The sequence below is a fragment of the Etheostoma cragini genome, chromosome 22 (genome assembly GCF_013103735.1).
Source record: "Etheostoma cragini isolate CJK2018 chromosome 22, CSU_Ecrag_1.0, whole genome shotgun sequence".
NCBI lineage: Eukaryota > Metazoa > Chordata > Actinopteri > Perciformes > Percidae > Etheostoma > Etheostoma cragini.
The window spans coordinates 7,162,232-7,177,457 of NC_048428.1; positions in this window are offsets into that span (position 1 = coordinate 7,162,232).

The window sequence follows — 15,226 nt, forward strand, 5'->3', positions numbered from 1 at the left end:
GAGAGGGTGCTGTTGCCATAGCAACATCACCCACTCCAAATTTGTATATGGTTGGTAGACAGACCAGAGAGAAGAAATGCCTACCATGTATCTGCTTTTTCAGGCAGTGTTACATCAGAATAGCAGAATGTGTGTATACGTTTACCAGTTTTTACTGTCACTGTAGAAAACTGTGTAGTAAAGATCACATCATTGGGTTCTAGTTTGGAGCTTTGGAGCTTTCTGAAAAAGGGTTAAATGCATCATGTATACAATCAAATATATTTTATTAGCCTTTTGATCAGAGAACAACATTAACTGAGCTGCAGGTAGGTCTGGGCAGTACATCAATACTAATCCCCATCGTAATATGGGGCGTTCAGTGTTTTTTGCTCCCTACGTCTCCCTCCAAGCAGTGCGGCAATGGTTATGTTCAGGGTTTTAAGGTTAGGGTTAGCTGCCTGGAAGGGGACGTTGGAGCCAAAAAAACACCAATGAGCATAAGATGACATGAGTGGTGTCTTTTCCTAGTTTTAGTTGTTCATTCTAGGGCTTGTTCCAACAGACTTAAGACTGTCGAGTGCGGGTAGGAAGATGGTATATATGTGCTCACTACAAGCTAAACATTGTATTGCCATCTCATGGAAAGCTATGGAAGCACCGTCTGTCAATGCTTGGTTCAAGACCTTGTCTAATACTCTGGCCTTGGAAAAAATTACTTATGCTAAAAAGGGGAAGCTACAAAGTTTCTACAAAGTATGGGAACAATTTACAAACTTTTTGGAAAGCCAGCAAGATGTACAAGATGCATAGGTTGTATATTTCAACTTTCTGACTCTGTAATACAGATATTGCAAGAGGTTTTATTTTTTTATTTTTTTCCTTCTGGGTTTTTTATTTTAACAAATGCATTTTCCTTCTATGTGCTAAGCAGACATGTTTGTTGTTTGTTGTTGTTGTTGTAAAAGTTGAACATTTTAATAAATAAAGTTAAAAAAAACAACAAAAAAACTCACTATTTACATTATTTACAGTACTTGATTTACAGCTGATATGTGAAAAAGTACACAACTTATTTATGACAGTAATTTAGTTTTGCTGCGAATTATCACAGGAAGTGCTTTCATTTTGAAGCAGCCTACACGAAAGTTGTCTGTTGTGTACTCTTGCTGGCTTATTGAGATGAATGCGAGACGCTACATGTAAAACATGTCCATCTGCTCGCTTTGTTGTTTGTAAAACTGCAACACATTAAACAGTAAATGTCACAGTAAAAGACCAGCGTTGTTGGTCGTCACTCCTAGCCATTCCACTTCAGGCACAGTTACTCTCAAAGTCTGATAGAATGAATGGAATTTAGATAGTAATGCGTTATATTAATGCGTGACAGCAAATAGGAATATATTACTGTAATTGCGTTACTTTTGTAATGCGTTACTCCCAACACTGGCCCTAGCTGCAGGACTCTGTAGACCTGTAGTATTGCATATGGCCAGTGGGTCAGGTAGTAACAAATCCCCCTCACCAGTTTGAATGGAGCCACTCAGATGATGCAGCTGGGGTGCCAAATCGAAAGGCAAAGAAAACTCAGCTGGCAAAAAGCTGCGGAGATTACTCACTACAGAGTACTTCTACTGTTAACCTCACAATTGTTGCAACAAAAGAAAATAATTACAGTGACAACCTCCAAAGTTGTAAATCTTCCTGTCTTGTAAATATTATTATCCTTTGTGCAGTGGTTTGGCATGTGATTAGTCTTCAATCTCATTTATCTTTCACTCACAGGGATGTCCTGAATCATCCATCCTTCATTTCATCAGTAATAAACCACACACCCCCACCAATGCAGCCCCTTGTGTTGTTTTAACCAAGCAGTATTAATCAACTGTAGTTCCTCGAATGGCCCCCTAGTTCAGGGTCAGATGCCAAAGCAAAGGCATCCGCTTAATTGACAATCTGGGAAAGTGTGGTGGAAATGTGCTGATAAATGTACTGGCAGGCTGATTAGGGGAATGGGAAGCAGGTGAGTATGCAGGCGAGGAAGGTCAGGTGATGGAAACGTCACATGGGGTTACTGCAGGGCAGGAGGGACTGGCCTGTATCTGAAACAACAGGGTGACTGGTGGGAAGGTCTGAGGGCATCTGGTGGATAGATGGAGTATGAGCGTGTGGCTGAAGAGAGGGATTGAGGCAGACTTTGTGACAGCTAGCTTTTTTCATGAGTGATGTACAGAGATGATGGGTAAGGTGCCAGGGGACGGACTTCACTTTTTCGAAGTTAACACAATCCGGGTTTCTCAGCGGAATCCACTGATCCCAGCATCACCTTTCAAATGTTGTACAGAAGCACTCTGTTTGGCACTGTTAAAATACTTCTTTAAAAACCTTTTACATTGCTATACTTTTGGTGGTAGCAGGCTCTCTAAGGCTGCTGTTCACATTATTTATTTATTTTTAATGTGGCCCACATCAGACTCAAGTATGAACTAGGCATGATCTGACTATCTAGACTGAGGTCGCTGTTGTTGTTTTTTTAGTTTTTTTTTATCTGACCTGTAATGGATTTGTTCCAAGTATGAAAGTGGCCCAAATCAGAACTTGAAAAGATTGGATACCATGTGACAGGGGGTAATTACACTGTCATGAAAAAATGAGATGAGAACAAAAGAAATTGGGTCGGATTCTGGTCATTTTGAACTGCAGTCTGAACTTAGCCTACGTGTGCAGTAAGACAGGAGCAGAATTGCTTGATGACCACGTGCAGAGACATGCTCTTCTGGTGGAAACAGCCAGGCGGATGCTCCGGTCCCTCTAGACATCATCAGTGTTTCCGCCCCCAATGTGAACCTTGTGTATGGAAAAGTGAAACCATCCTAGTGATGTCCAATTGAAACCATTAGTTGTTTTGTGACTGATTTTGCTGCTGTAACACCGGAATTTCACATTTTTCTTGGGATCAATAAACATCTATCTATATATCTATCTATCTATCTATCTATCTATCTATCCATCTATCTATCTATTTGATGACTATACTACATGATGCTCTTGGTTTGAAGAAAAAGGCTTGAGGAAAGGAATTTTCGTGCAATTGTAACCCCTTTCTTGAACGTGTCATGGAGTTAGGCTCAGAAAATAAAGAAACTGGTTCACCTAACTTCACTGGGCTTCATTTGGCCACCAGTTACAGATTGGGTGCCTATTTTCATTCCTTGATGGTGTCAATGAAAGACTTGTGCCAGGTGAGGAAAGGGGGGAAAGGAGGCAGAATTCACAACTTTTTGTAATGGGATTTGACGGTGATGTGTAGTTTCAGCGTTCTCCTCCAGCCACAGAGGGGTTTATAACCGAGAGCGTCAACTAGTGTACTCAGAAAACAAATCAAATGATTGACGGAGCTTTATGAGTCTTCATTAGGCCATCACTATGGTTTGTGCATGTTTTTTTTTAAGATGTAGCAGAATCTAAAGATTATACGAGATTCCATCTGGTGAGGCTTCCTGATCAGTATGTGTGTGTCACCGTGACTCTGACCAATCAGCATCCTTGTGTGTGTGTAGTCTGGATCAAGGAAAGTACATTTTCAGGATAAACCCAGGCATCTTGCGTGTGACAGGCTTTACCCTTCACCTTCTGCTCTCTGTTTGTTGCCGTGCTCTAAATCCCTTTGCTACGGGAAACAACAATGTCAAGTTTTAAAGAAAATTTGGATTGTGCAATAAGGCAGGCCTATTTTGGTTCTTTCAGTAAATGATTGTGAAGATTTACAAAGGACATGTACAAAGACTTTAGTCTCTAACTTGGCGAAACACTGGTAAGAGCAAGTTATCTTTAGCCATGTGTCCAGCTAAGTTATGTAGCTCACATTACACATTGTTTTGGGTCAACAGTCCACTTTAAGATTCTATGAAGTGCATTTTTTTTTGCAGGGTGCAAATGCATTCACCAAAACAAGTTCCTGTCAGAGACTACTTAGCAGAGCCACCGTGTCCAAGGTTTGGCAACGCTCAAGATGAATGTGATTGGTTTAAAGAAATGCAAACAACCCAGAGTAATTGTTTCACCATATCCCAGAATACAGTTTATGTGAGGTAGTGTGGAAGTAGGTTTAGCAAAGCAAGACTAAAGCCGGCTACTCATGATCTGCGGTAAAACCGCGAGGTAAGGCGAGGACCAGAGAAGCAATGCACGTTGCAGGCATATGTCATCGGGAGTGAGAAAACTGTTTTGGAAGATGTGGGTATTGCATACATTTTGTGGAAAAGTATTGCTCATTTATGTTCTATTTATACTGCTTTGCTTGGCTGAATAGGTGATGTTTCTCCATTTTGTTCTGCATGTCTACTGTCTTGTGGACGCTTATTATTTTGCTTTTATTGTAATTTTACCTTGTTTGTATTTTATTGTCACTTAACTGTTTTTTCCTAATGGAATGCAGTTGAAAATTATCCATCTGGCTAACACTGCTGCATTTACAGACTTTACATTTGATTATTGTGTGTTCTGTGTACTGTTTATTCCATAAACAGTACATAGAATTGAGATTTTGTCTTGATCTTTTAAACAGCCGTTTGTGATACAAACTCACCACCAGGTTCACTCAGCAGCTAGCTTTTTAAGTACAACATGAAGAGATGTTGTCTGTGAGAATATGTTGGCTTAAACATTGGGAAACACAATCATCTCCCATAATGCAAATAGATAGGTGATCCTCCTTCAGCCATTCAGTCATACATAGCATTCATAGTCTTATTCATCATGTCATCACTATGCCGTTCTCATCATCAACGACTCAAGTGCCGTTAGGCTGCACTCCTGTTTCCATGACAACCACTGTAGTGATGTGGAGTGTCTTAGCTGCTTCAGTCTAAAGATAGAGCCCTCATGAACACACCAACAAAGATGGAGAAAGAGTGGCTCCACCAGAGAATGAATGTGGCACACACTGGGAGATACTCAATTGAAAAACAAAAATACTTTTTTTTCACTAAAATAATCATCACCATGGGCTGTATGGCAGATCATAGGGTGATTATTTCAAGGAGGTTACACACTCTATTGTCCAAATTATGTTTTACATGATGATCCATGATCCACCTCTAGTTGTTACCTCACTCGCTGCACAATACATTTGTATTGCCATTATCAAAATATCTGCAGCATTTTCCTCGCATTATGTAGACTACTGTACAGGTTGCAAATTTGCGTTTTCTAAGATGGGGAAAGGATGCCCCGCCCTACTCTGTCTTTGATTAGGTAGTAGTCATTGCCTTTGTTGGATGTGAGGGTTAGGTTTAGGTCTGAGGAGTGAGATTGGTAAGGGTAAGAATACAAGGGTAGATTCAGATCAGAGATTAGATCAGATTAGATTTTGATCAAGCTGATAGTTAGGGCAGCGTCCGCCTAACCCGGCCCACCTCCTTCTCGTCATAGTTGTCATATCTGTCTATCATATAATCAATAATGTAATAAAACTAGTGGGAGGCAGGGAGATACAGCCCGATCAGGTTGGGGAGAGTTCTAGCCTGACCAGGCTCCTCTCTTTACCCTGTCTCTCCTAGTTATGCTGTAATAGTTTTAGACAGCTGGGGACTTCCTTCGACACACTGAGCTCCTCTCTCCTCTATTTTTCTATTTTCCCATTTATGTCCATCCATGTCCCAGAAATGCTTGTTACTAACCAAGTTCTGGGGAGTCATTCCCCCGAGTCCTTCTGTTCTTTTTCCCCCAGCATGTTTTCTCAGATCAGGGAGGCTCCAAAATCATGGTAGCAGCTGTCGCCATGGTCCCGCTACACATTCTGCAATGCCATGTTACATCCTGCTACGCTTAGCTTTGCCTTGTAATGCCGCCCAGTGCCCTGCTAAGCCATGAACTACTACAAAGAACTACTACAAACTACTATTTTTTTGAGACTGTTATTGTAACTCTTCAATTTTACCCCAACCGGCCCGTCAGACACCGCCTTCCAAGAGCCCGGGTCTGTCCGAGGTTTCTTCCCAAAGGGGAGTTTTTCTTTGCCACTGTCGCACTGTTGCTTGCTCTGGAGGAAACTACTAGAACTGTTGGGTCCTTGGAGTTTGGTCTAGACCAACTCTATCTGTAAAGTGTCTTGAAATTGAAACTATGAATAAAATTGAATTGAATTGAATTGAATTAGATAGGGGGGGTGTTGGCATTCCTTTGCCAGCCAAGGAAACAGATATTCGCGTACAGGTCTTCTGACAGTGAATATGTGCGATCTGGGACCCATGAGACCCTGACTCGTTCAACAGTCAGCTTGAGATAGATGTAATTTTGTGGTTGTTTACTCTCTGTGTCTCTGTCTTTGTGTTGTTGGATGGTGGGTGAAGTTACAAAAGAAGAGACCCTGACCACACCACATTCTCCACTGTGTCTCTAATGATAGAAATGTATAGAGCATCTGCACTGGTGTCAGTGGACATAATGCAAGGCTGCCTGTCTTTCTGAAGAGGCCTTCATAACACATCCACAGCCTCCCACCCACTCACATTCTGTCCTGAGAGGAATTGTGTGCAGTTATGAACAACAACAAAGCAGAGAGGATATCACATTACGCACAGAGCATGGCCAGTAGTCACTTGACATGAAAATTAATTATTATACTTTCAAAGAAGGATACCCCGTAGTTGAAGAAACCAGCTCAACATGTTTGTTTGTGAGGCCTGTTAATGTGAATACTAAATTTTTTGCGATTTTATAGACCCACAAAAACTATTATTTACTGGTCCTTTCTATTGAGGGCTTGATGTTTCACATGACAATCACAAGGTCCACCTACACTTTGTCTGGAGCTCCAGCCAGGTCTATAAAATCTGCAGCGTAATATTCCTATATTGGATCCCAGTTAGTCTCTGTCCTTACACATTTTGACAACGTCTCTCTTTGAAACATTGTCTGAGCTTCTAAACCTACCACCTGCTTTCTTGACCCCCTACCAGCTAAACCTTTTAAAGAACTCTTTCCTTTAGTGGGACCTAAATTGCTAAAAATTGACTTAGACTTGTCTCAATAGACTTGTCTCATACGACTGGTAATGTCCCCACTAGCTTTAAGACTACTGTGGTTTCTACTTAAGAATCCACACCTTTAGCCAGGGTCTAGAGTCATGAATTTAATGAAGTGTGATCCATGCTTATGATTATGCTTATGATACTCCCTGTGACCTAGAGGTGGATTGTCATTTCCAAATGATTAAATTAGAGGCCTGTTTGTCTTCTGTGAAAGACTGGATGTTAATTTCTTGCTCCTAAATTCAGATAAAACCGAGATGCTGGTCATTGGCTATACTCCTCATAGACACCAGTTTCATCAAGTAATAGTCCTCCACTTTTTCCCTCAAGTTTTTATGGGGGGGGACTTTTCCTTATCCAAATGGAGGGTCAAATGAAAAAAGGTGCAAATTTGTGATATTGAGCTATATAGAAATAAAAAAAAATGGAATTGACATGGCCTGATCTGCAACAAGCATGTGTATGTACGATACAGTTTTTCGGTGTTCAAACACAATGTCTTTGTTGCACACTTAGTCTGTTTGATAGATGGTGTAGCTGGTCCAGGCGTGTCCCAATTATTAGCTACAGCCAATCTCGCCTCAGTGTAATTTTTTGGCTCCTTACTTCCAGAGCCTTGTGCCACGGACTGCAGTCTCATTGCCAGTCAGTTGGCATCAGCTGACAGAAACAGCTGTAGTGTCATACATTCTATCTAGTGAGCACACAGTTTGCTGGTAATTAAGTGGTATGGTGAAGGACACAGCTTCAAATTAGGGGTGGAAATGCTGTACACACACACTTGCATTTTAGTGTCGGGTCTCAGCAATGATTAAACACTTCCCAGAAAAGAGAGTTGTGAAGGTAAAGATGTTTACATGGCTCATATTTCACCTCACGTAAAGTTTCAATTTGGAGCCATGCAAACTGAGTGGCTGTATGGATGGAAGTGATGGTTCCTCCCCAACTTTGGTCCACACTGGGCAGTCATGGTCCCCAAAGTGATGATTCCTACTGTCTTTGATTTCCTGACCTTTTCTCTAGCAATAATTTGAGTTGAAACAGTTTCCACATTTACTTCATCACAGCAACCAGTGTGGATAACTCAAAATGATGTCCTTATGGAATAATAATGCTAGGTGTCAGGTGGAGTAGAGAGCCTTTTCTGTATACAGTAAGACACTGTTACCAAAGTGTGTATTTTTATGTTTTTAATCATATGTTATATCATATAATAAACTAACTGCACTGATGCATGAGCCATGCTGTATGTAATGCATTAAGCTGTTTGTGACTAGTCTAACTTTACTTTATTATATGATTCTTTAACATGCTTCCATACGATACAAACGTCTCCTCCAGGCAGTGGACACATGCTGTGTTCTCACTGTATTCTCATGCCCAACACAACAGATCAGCTTGGAGACCATCTTAATAGACATGATTGTGATGTGTTATTAGATAACTCTGTAAGATGTACCTCAATGCAAAAACCATTTCTCTCAGGGAGCTATAAAGCATCAGGAATAACGGGTTGAACCTTTCTCGTTCTGTAAAAGTCCAAAAAGGCCTCCTGTTCAGCCAATAGCAGAGTTGAGAGGAAACACTAAGAACAGATGGGGAAGGGGAGATGGACAAAGAAGGATGGATGGGTTAATGAAAGAGTAGCAGATGGATGATCTGTGCTCTAGCAGAACATAGCAACAGGACAGCTGAATTCAAAGCTGAGTAGCAGGCTGCTGCTGGCACCACACAAGAGCTTGTCATGTCATAGGAAGGCTAGAGCTGACGTTGATTTAATGATCAACTAGAAGGGCACTCCTAGAGTGCAGACCTGTGCCAAGCCATGCCATATCTCACAATGTTAATGCAGTGGGAATATTCACATTCTGGAACTCATTTTTTCTGATTATTATGACACTACATGAATGCAGCACAAATGCCCTATTTCTCAATGTTACCAAAGTGAAACATAATTTGTGTATCCGACTGGTGATTCGGATATGCTCCAAATTGACATGGGTTCTTCCTTGACCCACGCTACGCCCTTTCACCAAGACTCCGGCCAGTAGATTCTTTTTCCGCAATTCTGCTAACAAGCAAACCAACCAGCCAACCAACCGACCCACAAACCGACACACCTAGCCAAAAACATCACCTCATTGGCGGAGCGAGTTATACGTTACATCATCAGGTTTGAGGTTGTTCAGTGTCCCATCCTAAATGAATGCTGTTTTGGAGAACAAAGTGGGGGCCTTGTGCCTTGATTAACGTGAACTGGCATCAACTACCTGTCATCATTTCATTCCAATTCAGGGACATAAGATAAATAAAATGAATCCATTCCTCCACCCACGTGTGCATGTATAAGGGCCCTCATTGCAACCCACAACCCTCCTGCTGTCACACATCCACTTAATCCCACACCCGCAGTATATTCATGTGACAACAACACATTTAAGATGTGTTTGCGTTAACATAAACAATACAATATTGTATTGTATATAATATATTTTAACCAATACCCCAAAAAATAATCATAATCTTTTATAAGGAATCTTTATGTGTGTCAATGCAAGTAGATCAGTAGTAATGTAGAATCAAACAAATTGCATCCAGTTATTTGTTTTTTTACAATTTAATATACTGTGTAATATCGGCTTACACAAAAATCATTGCACTTTTAACTACAGTACAAATAACAAACCACTCTTATACATACTATATATTGCAGATTCATTATTCATGTTTATTTATGTTGGTAGTAGTACAGGTTGAAGCTGCTGCTGTTTTACACCTATAGTGTGAATACACACAGTTAACAGATACTGTATGCCGTTAACTATCACTTATAGACAAACAGTGCTCTCTAGTGGCTTTATTGTGTATATCATAGTACACAATATACACACACACACACACACACACACACACACACATGCAGAGGTTCTGTGATTTATTAGAGAGATAGTCCAATATTTTTTGCAATTCTTATGATGTCCTTTTGATACCTATTTCTTTTGTTACAGTTGCCTTTTTATATCAGTAAGTGACGATTGCATGTCTCCATCATGTTAAGGAACTTGAGGAACTACCAGTTAGGGAGGGATACTGTGGCATCCTGGAAAGGTTACTCGGTCATGTATACACATTTATTATCACTTCGTTTTTTAAGTCAATTAAGCTATACATTTTCATCATTTTTTACCACATTACTTTTTTATTACCTTTTTCCCCATACTATACTATGGCAGTATCATTTTATGGCAATTGTCCACACGCGAGGGTTTGAATCCCATCCTCGTCAAACCAGTGTCGTTTGAATGGACACTCTAGAGAAACTTTATCATCAAAACAGTCATATAGTAGTATGAACTCACTTGTAATTTTTTTTCTGTACTCTGACATTTAACACCACACTATGGCTTTTTTATCACTTTTTTAATATACTATGCGATGGCTTTTTTTGACACACTATGCCGATGTTTTTTTAACACCTTTTTCAACATGCTATACTATGGCCGTTACATCATTACTTTTGACATACTGTTCTATGGCTTTTTTTCTACATGCCCTTCTTTGGCTTTTTTATCACTTTTTTGACATACCATACTATGGCTTTTTTCAACATACTATGCAATGGCTTTTTTATCACTTTTTTGACATATACTATGACGTTTCTTGACATATGTCACTTTTTTTAGACATATCAAACTTTTTTTGAAAGCCATGTTTTAACCTTTTTCAGGCTGCTAATTAAAGCCATATTTGAACTCTTGTTCAGGCTGCTAATTAAAACAAAACCTCCAGTTTAACCAGACTCATTTCTCTTCAGAGTGATAGTACACCACCCCAGACTGTCACTCCGGTAATATCAGGACTTTCTGATGTAGGATTTTTAAATGTCTAATCAAAGCTACATGTAAAACCTTTTTCAGGTTGCTAAGTGCACAAGTATATTCTGACATAGGATTTGAAAATGAAAGGCTTAACGCTTATTCAAGCTGCTAATTAAAGCTATATTTGAAGTCTTTTTCACGCTGCTTTTAAAACAAAACCTCCTGTTTGACCAGACTCATTTCCCTTCAGAGTGATAGTACACATTAATGCAATTATTCGCAACTAAATATTTTAATCGTTTGACAGCACTAGTCCAAACAACAATCTGTGGTGTGTTATAGTTGTGTAGGACCAATTTAAAACATTGTTCTCACTATCTGTTGTTTTCATATATTTTAAACTTACCGCACCGCGGAGCGTAGCAAGATGTAACAGGGCACTACAAAGCGTAGCAGGATGCAACAGGGCACTACAGAGCGTAGCAGGATGTAACAGGGCACTACAGAGCGTAGCAGGATGAAACAGGGCACCGCAGAACATAGCAGGATGTAACAGGGCCCCGCAGAGCGTAGCAGGATGTAACAGGGCACTACAGAGCGTAGCAGGATGTAACAGGGCACCACAGAGCGTAGCAGGATGTAACAGGGCACCGCAGAGCGTAACAGGATGTAACAGGGCACCGCAGAGCGCAGCAGGATGTAGCAGGGCACTACAGAGCGTAGCAGGATGTAACAGGGCACCGCAGAGCGTAACAGGATGTAACAGGGCACTACAGAGCGTAGCAGGATGTAACAGGGCACCGCAGAGCGTAGCAGGATGTAACAGGGCACCGCAGAGCGCAGCAGGATGTAGCAGGGCACTACAGAGCGTAGCAGGATGTAGCAGGGCACCGCAGAGCGTAGCAGGATGTAGCAGGGCACCGCAGAGCGTAGCAGGATGTAACATGGCATCGCAGGACGTGTAGCAGGACCATGGCGACAGCTGCTACCATGATTCTGGTGCCTCTCTAATCCAAGGAAACATGCTGGAGGGAAAAGAACATAAGGACTCTGGATAACAGCTCCCCAGAGCTGGGTTAGCAACAAGCATTTCTGGGACATGGATGCACATAAATGGAAAGAAAGAGGAGAGAGGAGCTCAGTGTGTCAAAGGAAGTCTAAAATTACAACAGCAAGAGAGACAGGGTAATGAGAGGAGGATGTCGGGCTGGAACTCTCCCCTGCCGCATCGGGCTGTACTGCCCTGCCTCCCTCTGGTTTGATTATATCATTGATTACATGGTAGATGAATCTGACAATCATGACACACACTAGCAGATACACACTCTGTTTTAGATCTACCACACGGTGTTAGAATGTGCCCAACAAAGTATGTAGAGCCTCATATTATATTAACAGTCACATAGGCTTCACTCTTTTATAAAAAACTGTTGTGGTTGACTGAGCTCAGTTGGTAGAGAAGGCGCACACATGTAAGAGGTTTAGTCCTCGACGCAGAGGCCGAGGGTTTGACTCCCACCTGCGGCCCTTTGCTGCATGTCATTACCCCTTTCATGTCTTCATCTGTCATGTGAAAATAAAGGCCAATAATGCGCAAAAAAGTACATATATATATAATTGGATCTGATATGGAGAGATTTCTTCTTCTCAACCTCTCCTCAGATTAGTGAGCTCCTTTTATGTTAATTATTTAATATGTGGAGTCAACCCCAAATTACAAGACCTCACACCTAAAAAAAACAAACCAAGACACACCTTAATCTTAACAATCAGCACATGTAAAACCCCCAACTGTCACACATGAAACAATACTGACCATCGAGACAACACACAGGAAGACGCGAGGCGGACATGTTAAACAAAACACTGCAAACACATACTGTATAAACACACTGCCACCCAAAATGGTTACCAACTGGGTTTAGAGACAGGAGAGCTCAGACCTCCGTGTGCAATTGCTTTTACACTTTAATTGGAGTCTTTACTGCGTGTCCACAGTTTTTAATGTTTTGTTTTATGCACTTGTGAGTTTTTTGATAAAGGCCAGGTAGGGAGTACAGAACAGTAGAGAGTTCACTAAGCCGCGTACCCTTTTCTGATGATTTTTTATCACATCAGAGACACTTTTTTTTCCAGACTTCTGTTTGTTCAAGTCATGCTACACTAAGATACTTTTCAGAGAACAATCGGGGCAACTTTCACTAAATGTAATACCCTCAATTCCCAAAAGATGTTGCTCTTGCACAATGTCTCAAATCCTAGTTTTTTCAGTGGTACACAGACATTATTCAAGTTTTTAACCTTCAATTGGGTTTACTTCAGACAGCACTTCTAACACAAGCTGCCTGGTGTACTAGACCACACTTATCTCAAGGAGCCTAGTTTATTAGACCACAGTCCTCACATGAAGGGCCTAGTCTTGGAATATCATACACAGTATTTCTCCCCAATTTAATTCCACCAAGATGACTGACACTCACAGATGCAATCGAAATTTACTTTTTTGGTCCAAATTGTGATAAAAACAGGGTACTTACTTACCTTTTAATTTTGTTGTGGCCCCCCTTGAATCTTTGAGTGCAGAGTCTGGGATTGTCAAAAGACGCCAAAAAGGTCTTGTCGTCTTTAGTTTGAATTCACCATAACGTCGGGGCCATGAAGGTTTAAATTTGAGCGTTGACCTGGTTTTGGTCTGACCCAGTGGCCAGATTTTATCTGACTCATATTTTAGTTGCTTCAAAGACTGCCCCTTTGACTTTGTGTTTGTTTGAGTGGTAGACCAGGTCACCCCTTGGCCCTGAATCTTACTACTTCACTTCTTCCAAAACCTATCTTACACAGAGCTCCATGGTAGTCTCTGCGCTCCCTGGTCATGAGGGTCTTTTACTCATTTTGAAATGTTTTCCTGTAATCCTGTAATGTCTTTGGTCTATTTAGATTTTATCTTACTATTCAAGCAGTTGCAAATTGTTGTATTCTCAACTTGTATTTATTCAAAAATATGTTCTTTTATTTTATGCCGGTATTTTTTCATGTATATTGTATCCTAGTATTTCAGTTTATACTCTGTGTGACTGATTTTGCTGCTGCAACACTGTAATTTCCCATTTTATTGTTATCAATATCTATCTATCTATCTATCTATCTATCTGGTGTTCTCATGGCCCAATGGAGAACAGAGTGACAAGGTCAGACAATGACTTTAAGGTTTCTTCAGAAAATATCTTACATTACACAGCTAACAACGGTACTTGTTGTGACAGAATATTCAGGGTTTTGTACTAGATGCATTTTGACCTGTAACAAATGACTGAATTGTGAATCATTGAAAATGTTTTGGAACAGAGATAAAGTGTCGTACACAGCCTTGTAAAGAAATGTACCCATGTTGCATTTTATGTTGTCTTTGTCTGCATTTTGTTTTAGCTTGCTTTGCCTGCCAAGCTTTCACAAGTGCTTGCTCAGCTGCATTTTTTCTGAACTTGTCCCTTTCAAAAATGGACATTGAAAATCTATTCACTCTGTTCTTATGCTGCTTGAGGGGATTCAATTTGTTGAGAAAGAGACAATACAGAGCTGGACCAGACCCTGAAGGCCTCATGCCAATGTAATCCAGGCAACATTCTGTGACAAATGAGACAGAGACAGACAGCAAGGAGACATGAATGTAAACAGCTGTTATTCACAATGTCAGGACACAGGAGGAGGATTCTTTAGATTTGACTGTGTGACATATTCATGTGAGGGAAATGAAGGCAACACACACAGACATGTGATGTTTAATCTCCTCATGCTTGCAGCCTCACCTAAAAATACCAGACTAACAGGCAGCAGTCTAATGCATTGTCAAACAGCAAAATGTATATTTGTGTGGATTGTAAAATGATAATTTCAGAGGGCTTGTAAATTAAAGACTGTAACTTTAAAACAAGACCGCCTTTTGAAACTAGCACCTTAGCTAGTAATTGGTACACCTTACTGTCACCTTACCTTACTTTTTCAATATCATTTATGGTCACAGGTGTATAAGTTATATTACTACTTTTGCATTATTACTTATTACTATTGCATTATAATTTTTGTACCATCGCAACCGCACTTTACTTTACAATACCTTTATTTAACGCTCTTTACTCCAGCCTACCTTCTGCTCATTGTCCATTGGCTGTCTGTTTTTCTTGTGTGTTTACTTGTTTGTTTTGTTTTTTCTTTTCTTGTAGAAAATGCTACTGTAACAAGGGAATTTCTGACACTGACAGGAACACACACACACACACACACACACACACACAACATGTGCATAATTTACTCCAGATCTAAAACAGATGATAACTCTGTTTTTGGTTATCATTTTCTCTGTGGGCTTTTTTGGGGTTTTTGGACTTTGTTTTTCAA